The sequence below is a fragment of the Macrobrachium nipponense genome, chromosome 16 (genome assembly GCF_015104395.2).
Source record: "Macrobrachium nipponense isolate FS-2020 chromosome 16, ASM1510439v2, whole genome shotgun sequence".
Lineage (NCBI taxonomy): Eukaryota > Metazoa > Arthropoda > Malacostraca > Decapoda > Palaemonidae > Macrobrachium > Macrobrachium nipponense.
The window spans coordinates 22,121,282-22,135,901 of record NC_087209.1 but is presented as its reverse complement, the minus strand read 5'-3'; the positions used below and the strand labels follow the sequence as shown (position 1 = coordinate 22,135,901).

The window sequence follows — 14,620 nt, the reverse complement described above, 5'->3', positions numbered from 1 at the left end:
ACTAGTTTTGAGCTCAAGTTTTATAATATATATGTCAAAATGACGAAAATCAATATATTGAACCTCATGGGAAAAAGAGTAAGCAACGCTGCGACGGGGATAAATGAAGAGGCAGCGGATTAGTTTACAGATATAATAAGCTAAAGAGTGTTACACAATCTAACGTCACAGCTTCCGATATAATACATTGTTCGATAAAAAAACTATTACTAAAAGAGAAATCTCCACAGAATTCATAAACGTCTTGCATATGGATAGCGTTATCATTGGTATTTATCATGCATATGCCGACCCGCCCCCCACCCCCACCCCCACCTACCCCCAATAAAGACACAAGGGTCTATGCGTAGATAGCCGTGACTCACAACCGTTCAGTTACCGAATCTCGAAGCAGACATTCCATGATCGTAGAGGTAACTGGCCTCACAGCTACCACGATCACTGCCACCGGACTATTCTAAGGAATTCAGTGCTGCTAGCAATAAATTCCACTCAAATCATTTTAAATATTAATAAAAAAAATTTAGCTTTCAGATAGCACACACATACACTCACACAAACAAGAGGCATGCGCATTTATGAAGAGTTGCTTGAAGCTCAGACCTTTATCTTCCGGTGTAGTTTTTTTGAACTTATAATGGCAGTGACTTGAGCCGTCACTTCAGTGTTGACGCAAAATTCGCATGTATTCTGCACGGCCTTACATAAACAAGAACATGCCCGAGACCAGTTGAAAGATGCCCCAAAACGTACTAATTCTTTTACTTAAAAGCAGTACAGACTACCCAATGCACTTCACTAATCATCGATTATACTTGCAACAAACCGGTAATATTAGCTGTAATCTATTTGGTCTTTTGGCAGATGAGCTACGTATTAGACGGCCGAGGAAGAAAACAGACGATCGAATTCCAAATATGCATGTTGAAAGCGCGCTTGGCTTCGCTTGGTCGCTACCTTTTATGGAAAGCAATGGACCACTTTTACTTCTTCATCTTCAGTTTATGGCCCACACTTTCATTCCTTTATTGGCTTTTGCAGTCAAAACTTGACAGTTCACACATCTGCCATGCAGTGCAACGCTTATTATACCTATTTATGTACCTGCAAGAATCTTCTCAACGATGAGTTAATTACCGCATTTGCTTTTGTCTGAGCATCGGGTAAATGTGAACATATCCCTAAATGAAAAAAATATGATGAGTTTAATCATGAGATAAAATAAAAGGATAATTTCGAGAGGAAAAGCAGTTTAGCAAGAAGCATGAAAGAATAATTATTAATGGATAATAAAAATACACGCAATTGAAATATAAAAACGGAGGTATTCGCAAACCGGAAAAGACCAGATAACAGCAGTTAAAATTAGCAGTGGTATATCCATCTACATTACCCAACGCAATACCTTAGATATACTGTTACTGCGTTTGTATACTACCTGACAGCGATCACAGCAATGTTAACATAGTCATAAAATACACGAGAAAAATGATCCAATACAAGATAGCAACAAAAAGCCAAATACAAACAATCATAAATAAGAACAGTAATTAAGAGCGATGATTTTATACTGCAATAGAGACAATATACAACAAAGGATGTACTCATCAACTATGACCGGAATCACAAGTCTGTCGACGTGGTTTGATGCATTGAACCAGTCATTAAATCTTAAGCTCCTAAACAGGTTATATTAATTCCACTGACGGGACCAGTATCGCCTGTGCGAGAAATTGATCATAATCTCGAGAGCTATGGAGGGTAACAGATTCAAGGTAAACAAATATATATACACATAGTATATGTATAGTGTGTGTATGTACGTGACCGTGGTTATGCGGGCCAACTATCAGATCATTTGTTAGGTATATCTTAAGTATTGATTTAATTGATACTTAATCCTGCCCTGTTTTTAGATGGCAACGTAGAATCAACAACCAAATATAATGAAGACTCTGAATCTCAGAACGAACGACAGAGAAAAACCACTACTCTGGGAAAATGTATCTACATAAAGATTACATGACTAGACAAATTAACGCTACATGAAAACCTGTTCTTAACACTTCTGAGGCATCCCATAGATATTTCTTATACATCTCAGTGACAATAATTACAATAGTACGCACTCGTACATAGATAAGCCACATAGATAAGCCTCATAAACATACATGAATCACAATATACTTCCTCATAAGAAATCAGATGCTTTCATTTTCACTTTTAATGACCGTGCTTATAAGTTCCCCCGAAGATGCTGCTGTCATTAATTAAAATGCAAAATACCTTTAGCAATTCGTTCGATACTTGAACCTTATAGCTAAGTTTACCTCCTATAATTAACAACCCCATGTACTCGTGTATAGTTTTCTAACGTAATTTGAACCTTCCCAAGCCTCATCTGCTACAGTTTATCTTAGCTGAGGCTAACAGTCTTTTCCAAAAGATAATAACAATTATAAAGTGAATACAGATTTTGTGCGTAGAGATCTGGATCTCTGAGCGAAAGAATCCTCTGCAGGTGGGCAGACGTTTTTTTTTTCTTATTTCACCCCTAGCCAAGGCATAGCAACGACCCACTTAAACGACTGAGCTGACGTTCTTCTGGTTTCTTACGTAAGGAGAGCTACGCGGCAAGAGGGGCGTGTTCGTTCGTAAGTGTTTGTGTGTAAAAAATGCGTATTTATACACCTGTTGCCCTGTAATTCTGAATGACACTAAAGACTCGTGACTCAATATATTCGTTCGTAAGTGTACTCTGAATTCATTTAAAAAAATGTTAAATCTAATTCCGTATCTTACGAAATAATAACAAACTCCATTTTTCAAAAACATACTGATTGGATTATTTAAAAAACACATACGAAGACATTAAACTCAGCATTCTCAAAATTAATGGTGTGAAAGAAGTTTAATCTAAAGTGGCTGCGAGATTGTGAAGTCAGATGTGAAAAGGGCTACTACGAGTTGAGACAGCCACCAAATTAAAGGTTATTGACCTTAGTAAAGGGCTCTACTCCTAAAAGAGGACTGTTTCCCTTACTCTATCTATATTCATATATTTTCAACGCACGTCTTGTAAAATACAATAACTCTCATATTGCTTTCATTTCAAAATCAATGTAAATCGTCTACGTAATGAAGCAAACAAGCAAAATGGGAAGAGGGGGTTCCATACATATGACAATAATTTTTCACTTTTGTTACCTACCCTTGAGAAGTACTACCGAAAACAAATAAAATCTTAAACCTATGTTCCCTTTGATTAGTCTCTCTCTCTCTCTCTCTCTCTCTCTCTCTCTCTCTCTCTCTCTCTCTCTCTCAAATAAAATCTTAAACCTATGTTCCCTTTCACTAGTCCAGTGGTTCCCAAACTTTTTTCTGTCATTTCCCCCTGCACCTAGTTCAACCATCCAGATTTCCCCCTTCATTATATGAGGGAAAGAGTAGTTAAAACACACTGTGACTATTTACTAATTTATTTTTCAAATGTACAAATATAGTACTGATAAACATATAGTTACAGAGTAAAGTGGATAGAGAGCGGTTAGTAACAACCAACCGTATAGCCATAAAGAGCGGTTAGTGACAAATAAAGACATGAGAAAATCCATCTGAGATTTTTTTAGTTAGTGGGTAGTGTGTAATTATTTCCACCCTGGTAGCTTCAAATTTTCCCCCAGGGGGAAAGGTCACCCAGTTTGGTAACCACTGGACTAGCCTCTCTTCTCTCTCTCTCTCTCTCTCTCTCTCTCTCTCTCTCTCTCAGCAGCATCAATTTAATGACAGTTTGCCACCGTATTTCATCTGGGAAGTATCTTAAACACTCTAATCAGAATATAAATAAATTACGCACAGACATTATTCATTTCACTGTTAGACCCTTCAACGCTATTTGTAGGCCATTATAAGTCTAAATAATTAAATAACAATTTAAAACAATATTTCCACGTGATACAATTTGGTATAGGCCTAGGCCAATTATGTCTTTTTATGATGTGTTACTATCATACAAATAAACTTTACTTCCTATTCATAAAAAACTTGAATCGACCCTCGGGTTCAATTTAAACTTATTCAATAATATTGTATGAAAATAAATATTTTTAATACGAAATATATACTTTACACTCTGTCACGCTTGTTTTGTTTAAATTATTACCTATTATTAAGCAAATTGCTGCAAAACACTTTCTTTTACGGCTCACTTCAACTCGTGGTACGTACTCTTTATATTGGTTTTTGGGTCGTTTTTAAAGTACCCAAAAATTACAACTCATTATCTTTATAAAGACATCAAATTCTCTAAGGTATAATTAAGTATAATGTTACACGGATCGTTAAAAAAAATACGCTATGCTATCTATAAACTCGGTCAATTCGTGCCCTTGGTAATGTTATCCTGAATCACACAAAATTCCCTTCTTTGAGTTAGGCAACTGGTTATTTATTGTTTTGAATAGATACGCTTTGATAAAAGATAGAAATAAATATATATCATTCTAATAGATAACCATAACCAATAATCTTATTTTCGTAAATGACGGGAATACTATTCCTTACTGTGTATGATTTTACGTCAGCAAAAGGTACGAATTGTCGTGTTGTGTTGTGCAGTAGTAATTGCCATTTTTTAATCAGTCCCTATTTGCTTCGTACACATTTACCCTTCATAAATGTAGATTCTGCAATTGCCTTTCGGAAAATATTTCCGAAAATGTAATGATCTACATTCCTGTGTGATCTCATTCCTGTAAAGTTTTAATCTAGAATTTTCAACATCATCATCCAGTAATTAGTACCAAGCAACATGAGAAGAAACTCTCCCGAATGCACTGAAGTATTTTGCCAATTCGCATATTAATTAATTCTAACTCAACCACTGGAGTATCCAAGCATGATATTTCCATTATTCCACATTTAAACCGCCTTTATAACGAAATACGTCACCGTAACGTCACGAAGCAGTTACTATGGCGAATTCCTAAGGCAAAAACGAAGAAGCAGCTAACGAATTAATGAAGAAATTCACACTTGTCCGGCTACATTACACCAAAGGGTTTGCAGCGGGAGGAGTTTGATGACGTCACCAACAGAAAAGTTGGAGCTTTCCACCCAAGCTACTGGTGACTCCCATAACATGCTTGAAGAAAAGGTGGATTAAAAATTAAAATTTCATTTGTTTTGTCTGTTTGCATGTCTGCCATGGGTTAGGGGTTTGATTTTATGCTATTAACTTTTCTGGGGTGACACAGAGGTCGTGTGCAAATTTCTGCCCGGGTCTTTGTCAAACGGTTTGGATTTCTATGGTATCTAAACAAATATAAAAGCATTATTATATAGACATTTTTAATCTGATTTTTCACAAGATGTTAAGCAACATTGTGGAAAACCTCAGCCACCTGATGTGAATGGCATCTGAATTCCTTCCCATTAACATAATTAGAATCAATGGGAATAATTCAAGAAAAATGCCCAGGCAATAAAAAAAATTCTTTAAAGTTTTTCATAAGTACATCATATCCTATGTTCACAAACGCTGATAAGTGTTAATACAAGTGTACTGTAAATATGCAGATGCCTGTCACTTAGAGAGAGAGAGAGAGAGAGAGAGAGAGAGAGAGAGAGAGAGAGAGAGAGAGAGAGAGAGAGCCTTTCGTTTCAATTAACTACGTAGATATACGACCTCCTTTCTATGCGCTAACCACCAAATACTGGTAAATACTACATTTTACTCAAAACGGCTTTCACTGGTGGTATACAGAAATGAACCTTCCACCATTTCACTACGTCCAAGAATCCTGATTTTACGATACAAACACGGTAGCAAAGATACTGCATTATTTCTTTTCTGTACACAAAGATTCAACAATAAGTAGTACTTACAATCCTTAGTCATGGTTAAAAGAAAATTATGGAATATAAATGCTATGATTCTCGGCCACAGCAAGAAAACCCAACAATAAATAAAATAATATCCACTGTCACATACCTTAGGGTATAATACAGTTGGTGATAACTGATAATAACGGATAATATTGTTTGTTTGTATGGTGTTTTTGTGTTGCATGGAACCAGTGGTTATTCAGCATCGGGACCAACGGCTTTACGTGACTTCCGAACCACGTCGAGAGTGAACTTCTATCACCAGAAATACACATCTCTAAAGCTCCGTCCACACGGTCGAACCTTGCCTGACAGACTTTGTTCGATGTGACGTCAGGAGCGGGAAAAGTCAGAAGCTTATCCGCGGTTTCTGACGTCACATCGAACAAAGTCTGTCAGGCAAGTTCGACCGTGTGGACGGAGCTTTAGTGGTTCCAACACTCTCACAAGAGGAACCAAGGGTTCAGTTTCAACAAGGGAAATACATTACCCCTTTGTTAACCTACTCAGCGAATACAATACTTGGTTGTAAGTTAATTCTAGTGTACAGGTGTCAGTTTGGAACAAGGCATGGGCCAAGCAAAACCTCTTCCAAAAGGGCACGCCATCCACGGGAATATGTGAGAAATGTTCATAGGTAACCATCCCAAGTACCATTCATTGATCCCCCAATCAGCAGATGATCACTAAATGTCTAGAAATATAGTTTAGAAATGAATACGTCGCTCTTCTGTCGGGCAAAGTTCGACCGTGTGGACGGGGCTTAAAACCTCAATGGAATGGCCGAGAATTGAACTCGCGGCCATCGAGGTGGCACGTAAGACCATACGGGTAGTTAACAACATTTTAGTACGAGGCTCGTTGCAATTTCACGTGAAGGATAAGGCTTTATCACAACGTAGATTTCATTGATTAATGAAAATTCGGCCACAAAGCCAAGCACCGGGGCACTTTTAACCGTTCCGCGCCTACGACAATGAGTGGTCTGGCAGCAAGGTAAAAGAAAGTTTTGTGGACTAATCCTTACCAATCTCTAGATTCTATAGTAATTTTTTAATTATTTTTAAATTTAATATCTAGAAGTTTAAATTTACGTTCCGTAGGAAAATTATCCTCTACTCACTGCCCTAAAATATACTGAGCTTTCATCTGTAAAGAACCTCGAACTTCTAACATAATGCACAAACACAGGTAAAACTTAATTTACCCAGAGACAATTTGTTAAAGGCATGCCACAGATAGCTTGTCTTGATTTTTTTTTTTTTTTTTTTTTTTTTTTTTTTTTTTTTTTTTTTTTTTGTATGGTACTCTTACGTTGCATGGAACCAGTGGTTATTCAGCAACGGGACCAACGGCTTTACGTGACTTCAGAACCACGTCGAGAGTGAACTTCTATCACCAGAAATACACATCTCTCACTCCTCAATGGAATGGCCGAGAATCGAACCCGCACCACCGAGGTGGAACGCCAACACCATACCAACCACGCCACTGAAGCGCTTTTTTTTTTTTTTTTTTTTAACTAGTGCATGAGTGACACAAGTTAACATTCTGATAATGAATTTTCTCAGAATTTGAAACTAGATTGTGGGCTTCCCTGTTGCGCTGCACATCTATTTATCTTCTGGGTGTGCGTAATATGTCAAACACTAAACAACCGCGTGAGTAGTCTCAATATAATTAACTTTCCAGTGACATTATCCCCTATTTTTATCAAAATGAGAACAGCTTTCACTTGTTGCCTTTTTCGTTCAGTATGATAGCTGATAACAAGAACTTCAATAATTGCGGCTAAATCTGTAACGGAATGGAGGTTCGAGTGTCATATTACCGAAAAACTGAAAGAGCGACAGATTCAAGTTTCTACATTTGGAATGAAGTCTTTTATATGTATGTTTATATGTATATGGTATATATATATATATATATATATATATATATATATTATCTATATATATATATATGATATATTATTATATATATATATTATATATATATAATGGACACATGCCAGCGATGGCAAATAGTATCCACATTCATTAACTTCCATCTACTACCAACATTTGTAAGCTACTTCCTCGAAAGTACACGAATGCTATTAAATTTGACAGTGAGTAGGCAGAGCTTGCAATGCAAGCCCAGAATCTACACTTTTTTTCCCCCACCCAAAGTCTTTCAATACAGTTTTGGTTTCAAGCACATAATCGTCCTTAAATTATACGAAACTGGTGGAAAAAACGTTAAAATATTAGCTATTTTGAAAGGTTTGGTTGAACATTATCCAAATATTGAGAGTTGCTTTAATCGACAAACAAAAAAATCCTTATCTCGTACTTTTCTGATGCATTGCAGTGTGACTGTTTTCATAATAATAAAAATAATTATCACAATTTTACGAGACCATAAACATCCCATCACATCACACAGGTTGACGATCGCAACCTCTTTGCAGCGTAGATGATGATGATGTTAACGACTAGAGAGAGAGAGAGAGAGAGAGAGAGAGAGAGAGAGAGAGAGAGAGAGAGAGAGAGAGAGAGAGAGAGAGAGAGAGAGAGAGGCACAAGTCGGTGACCCAAGATATAAACCGGTCCATTGCCCGCCCGAACTCACTCTTCTGTCGTGCTCTCAGGAGGTACAGTATTCGACAGTGGGGGCGGTTGGAAGGTTTCTTAACGAAAAGACGTGAGAGGTACGTAATATGGACAGGAGTTTATGTTATTCTCTTTATAAATATTAGCACCATCGGCTCCCTACTCCTTTCAATTAGACCTGGATGAAACTTGGCCCGCTAGTATAAATGATTAATGTTTAGCATAAAAAACACACGGTCTAGGTATACCCAGACCGTGAAAACACACTGCATTGCGGTCATTTGACAAACAGGATCGTGGCCGGTAGCTTGAGTAAAATGGTGTTGACATCCGTTGTCTCAAACCAATACACAGATGACGACGATTCACTCGTAATTGTGTGTTATTTACTGAATTATATAATTAACTACATTTATCTACTAAAGCTGAAATAAAGCTACAAAGCCTTTGCAAAATGACAAGAGCAAACAAGTCCACCGGCCGCTGTAGCAAAATTATCAGAAAAAGAGTCAATGGGGAAGGGGGTTACATTTCAAATGATAAATTATTTCCAGTAAGTAAAGATTGTCCTTGTTTCTGGGGTTATGTACTCGAATAGAGCTCTCTAAATGAAGAAACATCAAATTGACGTAATACGATGTCTGCGAGAAGTAATATGGTAATGTGTGAGTGGATTTATGATACAGATACATATATATAGAAAGCTTCCTCGGACCGGCAAAGTAAAGTTATCCACACACTGGCTAACTCGTGGATTATAGAAACCAACCATTTTTTATTGACAATCAACGTAAAATTGCATAGCCTGTCAAGGAAGAGATTTGTGGTAGAAATAACGAAGAGCTTATTCATTAATGATGCATAATTCCTAGATATTACATATATAATATAAATATATATAGTACTCTGTAAACTCAAGGTGTCTTTCCCTAGTTTTTATCAGCTGTTTTTGTTATAAAATGTAATACTTTCTTCCAAGGCAAAGTCTATAAATCTCCCTATGTCGGTCAGTTTAGCGACACCGTTTATTGACCTACCCCACATTTCTCAAAGTTAATGTATTCATCCACATAAAAACTTCTTAGTCCGCCTTGTCTTTCCCCGCAATAAACACTACACTCAGATTATATATGAGGGTATAAATACATATATACATAACCACAATCCTCTTGGACGCGATATATACAGAAATCCTCCGCCCCCTACATTACAGTACAAGAATTAACATACTGTATGTTTTGTTAATGTTTTTTTTCTAATTTACTAACTTAGAAAATTCAGTTGCTCATGTCTAAATAGGTTGCATATAATTACGTATTCTCGTAAAATCTATTATTCCTCTGGTTTCTATGCTGAGTTTGTAAATAATGTAACCTCATTATGTATAAACGCTATATATGTAGCTTACTTTGCCAGCACATTATTATTATCGCGAGGTGTAATCTGTGCGGCTTAATAGGACTGGTGCCTCTACTGTCCTCATTAGTATCTTAATGCAGAAAAATAAAAACATCTACCTATCCGACTGCATTGGACAGCAACCACAATCATACACACACACACACACACACACACACAGCCAGTTCCATTTCACGTCATAATTCGCGCTCGTCGGCTCATCCTGACCTTTTTCTTTCAGCGTGTGTAAAACTGGTCTTCGCTTCCCAGACTCATCGTAATGGACATGAAAGTGGTAAGTACTTGGGTGCCACAAGACCCTGCTGCCCTCTCCGTCACTCCCTCTTTCCTTACTGTAGTCAGACCGCATACTTTCTTTCTAGTGTCTGTCTGTCTGTCTGTCTGTCTGTCTGAGATGGTGTCATATAATCGACGGTCATCGTCACCTTAATAAGTTTTTGTGCAAAAGTCTCCGTTTCTTAAAAATAAATAAATACATAAATAAAGACGGTTGGCGATACTGAACCATGATTGGGAGTTACAGAAGAAGGAAAACAAAAGAAGTGTACACAATAATGAAACACGCAAAGCTGAAAGTAATAATGCAGTACTGTAAAATAAAATAAAAAAGACGCGTAAAATAATAGCAATGTCAATTAATCATTAGAATGACAGAAACGACAGTAAATGAGCACGAGTAAAAATAAAGGCGGGTATGAGTTGTCATAAAAGAGAAAATACGACAAACCTGATATTTGGCGATTCCACTCCCTGCCTGAGAACTTGTTCCCAAGATGAAGTGAACAAGAAAAACCCGGGAGACCACAGGCCTCAAGTCCTAAACTGCACCAATAAAAGTCCCTTGTACAGGTCTACATTTTAAGTTTCCACTGAAATCTCTCTCTGGATTTGCATTCATTCACCCAAAGTAAAAAAACGAGGGATGGGTGGGTTTCGTATCGCCAACAACTTTCACTACTATTCCTAAATTCTAACAATTAAATTACATAAATACCTTGGCAAATTTTCAATAATGCTGATTGCAAAATAACTTAATATGCATTTAATGCCGAACCAAACAGGAAATGTCGCCTGACTGGAACTAGCATACTAAATGATCCTTTAAACAATCAATTACTGAACAGCGAACTGTCCAGGTAAAGAACACACACACAAATGTAAATTATATATATATATATATATATATATATATATATATATATCTATATATATATAATTATATATATATATATTTGTGTGTGTGCACATCAACATAGTGGGGAATATTCCTAATAACAAAATGGATGAGTTCAAGGATTATAGAAAAAAAATCAGATTTGAAAGAGAAACAACATTGCAATTACGAAAGTAGCTGCCCAGCATTTCTTACAAGTCTCTAGTCTATAGAGGGACATATCCAAAATAATAATAATAATAATAATATAATAATAATAATAGTTCTAATAGGTCCACAATAAGAAATGTTGCGAGTTCGTGTATAATCTCTGCGTCAATGACCTTCGATGTCAGGATGCCAGAAAACTTCCAATCATTCATTCATTCGTGTATAATTCAAAACCCTTTACAAAGCTTTCGAACCCTTGCCTTTTTGTAAAGGGTTTTCAATTATACTTTCAATTATACACGAACTCGCAACATTTTGTTTATTATTGTGGACCTCTTAGAACATTATATATACTCTCGCGATAGAAATTTTTTCCCAAATTATAAAAATAAATCTACCAAACGATTCAAAAGTATGACAAATAGCACGATTTTTTACTTTCACGAATGTCGTGTAATTAACTCTTGCTCAATAAGGATCAAAGTAAAAATCTTGCTTTTTACACTTTTAAATAGTTGTCAAAAACAATTTCCATAAAACCAAAGAATCATTCACTGAAAAGCTATAACTCTTTTGAAATCAGAGGTCGATTAAAGAAGGCTGGTCCGATTTATGATTGACTGCTGGCTTAAAAGTTAAAATTGCCTTGTTAGATGAAGTCATAGTGTGTTTGGGTGGGACACAAGAGATGATTTCAATGACCTATCAATTCCCTTTTCAGCTACTGCTGGTATTCTTGTTGTGCGTGCTTGCCCTGGTATCTGTCGACGCACAAAGTTTCATCAACCTCCAGAGACGGAAAAAGCCCGGCGAGAGGCGCTACGGCGCGACACACTATGGGGCACACAAATTTGGCAAGAAAGGATACGCAAACTTACGACCTAGACGTAAGTCTTTTTTATTCATACATATTTGAGCTTTCCTTATTTTTCTTGGACTGTTTCTCTTTCTCTCTCTCTTTTTCCGTACGTTTAGTTTTCCTTCCTAACTAGGAGGCTGTATCCGTGGAAACCTGCTAACCTGTGTTGCTTATCCCTTGTTAACTGGCGTTGATTGATTAATTAAGAAATTTAGGTCTTGAGGACCAAGCGCCGGAACCCATCAGGATTATTCAGTGCCGATAACAGGTGTTCATTGTCAATGAAGATGATTAGTATATTGTCACCAAAATGTTGCTTTATCTCAAAATTCTGGATCCATCTAGACAACCGTTCTCAACAAAATTTCCTTTCTTTTTAGAGTTCCTCTTTGGTGAAATATTTACTTAGTTTTCTTCTATATAGTAGGTTTCAAGATTCTTTTATCTTTTACATTAACTTTCTCCTTCCATATTCTCTTCGTGTATGTAAATATGTAGTCTCTTTTTTTAGATATTGACTGAAGGTGACAACACTGTTGTTCAAGTACATAACTGTTTGCAATCTAAGCACCCGATTTCATCTTTCTTCTTATTTTCTTTATCTTTGCGGCCGAAAAGCACACATTAAGTTTTGCAACAGACATCCATTCGTCTCCATTTCAATTACATTATTTTCTATTATTTGAGACTGCTCCCATTTTGATTTTCTGTTATTTGTTCTAAAGTTTTCCTTTAAATAATCGTAAATTCATATGAGTATTCTTTAACATAAATCACTTATAGTATGGTTTTGTCATTTACATAAATAATTCATTCAAAAATCTGAATATGTATACTTTTATGCATAAGCATAATTTCCCCCTCCAATAAAATACTTTATCCGTAGAGTCATAATACTAACTTGAATGTTTAGATACAGCATTTAGTAGTGTCATGAGCAAGTAAATCATAGGATAACATAGTTTCTATCATTTTTCCTCTTTAGCAAACAGGGCCAAGACAACTGGATAACTGGTCTAGCATCGACATCTCAGGCTTTCTGAAAGTACAAAATAGTTTCCCAAGCTCAGAGTCCTTCCAAAGTTCACCGTTACCAGATCACTTGTGTGGACCATGGAATCCAATGAAGTTATGATGATGTTAGCAAGTCAGTCATAATTGAAAATGTGCTCACATTCATATGTATTACCACAGATGGGTTTTCTGGCAGCTTCCACAGAACTGAAGATCCATACAAGAGAAAACTTAGTGTACAACACGGATAAAATTAAAATCGGGTTCACAGACTACAACTTTGTCACAGCAATCCAAGAACATCAAATGACATCTTCATATAGGACTTCAAGAAGCATAGTTTTGGAAGGTCCAAGGGATTTTACAACCAAAAGCAAGAGCCAAGATTCCATTCTGCTGGAAAAGAACCTTGTAAACACTAAATGGATGGAGGAACTGTTACTATAGATGAGACTATTCCTTTGATGGAAGTGTACCTGTTATATTTTTTCACTGCTATGTTAAGTTGTTTCAGTTATGTAGTTTAAGACTTGGTTAAGTAACATTCAAACTAAAAATAATGTTGTTTTCATCAGTTACCCTTCAGTTATCATTCCTACTGTTCATTCATGTTCAGCCATAATGTGGTAATTTTAATGGCTATTAATTAAAAACAGTGACTGGGTACAATTAATAAGTGCCAGTCGATTTTCACCTGGTTCTACATGCAATACTAGCAGCTTAATATGAGCGTTTTCTGGTATCTTACTTCAATACCAAAGTGCACAAAACAGTTTACACAAGTGGCATAACCTAAGAGTTATGATTATCTAAATACATGATCAAAAGTGCTAATATAGGCGGTCCCCGGGTTAGGACGGTCTTGGCTGATGACGTTCCAAGGTTAAGACGCTTGTCAATAGACATTATTTCCAGGGTTACGACGTCTACAACGCTCATCTGGCAGATGAAATATGACACCAAAAATGCAAAATAATCAATATTTGAAGGTTTTTTTTTATGAAAAATGCCATAAGAATGCAGTTTACATAGTTTTCAAGGCACCCAAAGCATTAAAAGTAAGGTTATCTAAGGATTTTTGACGACGTTCCGGCTTACGACGGAACCCCCTTCATAACCCAGGGACCGCCTGTACATGCAAATACGAATTTTCCACCAATACTGACTACCTATTAATTTAGGCATCATGAGACTTAAGAAACCAGAAAATGAGCTGGTGAGGCAATATTTTTTCCCAAGTACTGTGTGTGAATAAAATTATTCTCCTACCTTGTAATTTCCCTATGCTCTTTCATTCATATACTATGCTTAGTCTAATAGTTACTAAAGGAACAAAAGAATTAGAAAACATTCTTGTAATGATTAAATCCCCGAAAGAATGTTAGTTAAATAATCCACAACCAGGTTAAAGTAAATGCAGTCGAAAGATAAGATTGATTTGACAAAAAAGAGCGCGCGCTTGGCTCCCTATTCCATGATAAAACAAGGATGGATGTCACAGAGACCATAAACTTAACATATCTA

At 36.4% G+C, this 14,620-nt stretch overlaps 1 long non-coding RNA gene across 1 annotated transcript; it reads left to right on the top strand.

The window, feature by feature from the left end:
• Window positions 1-8,435: 8,435 nt before the first annotated feature.
• On the top strand, window positions 8,436-13,656 carry LOC135195608 (uncharacterized). Its single transcript, XR_010310195.1, has 4 exons — window positions 8,436-8,578; window positions 10,120-10,173; window positions 11,945-12,110; window positions 13,068-13,656. It is a non-coding gene; the product is annotated as an uncharacterized LOC135195608 (long non-coding RNA).
• Window positions 13,657-14,620: the final 964 nt, after the last annotated feature.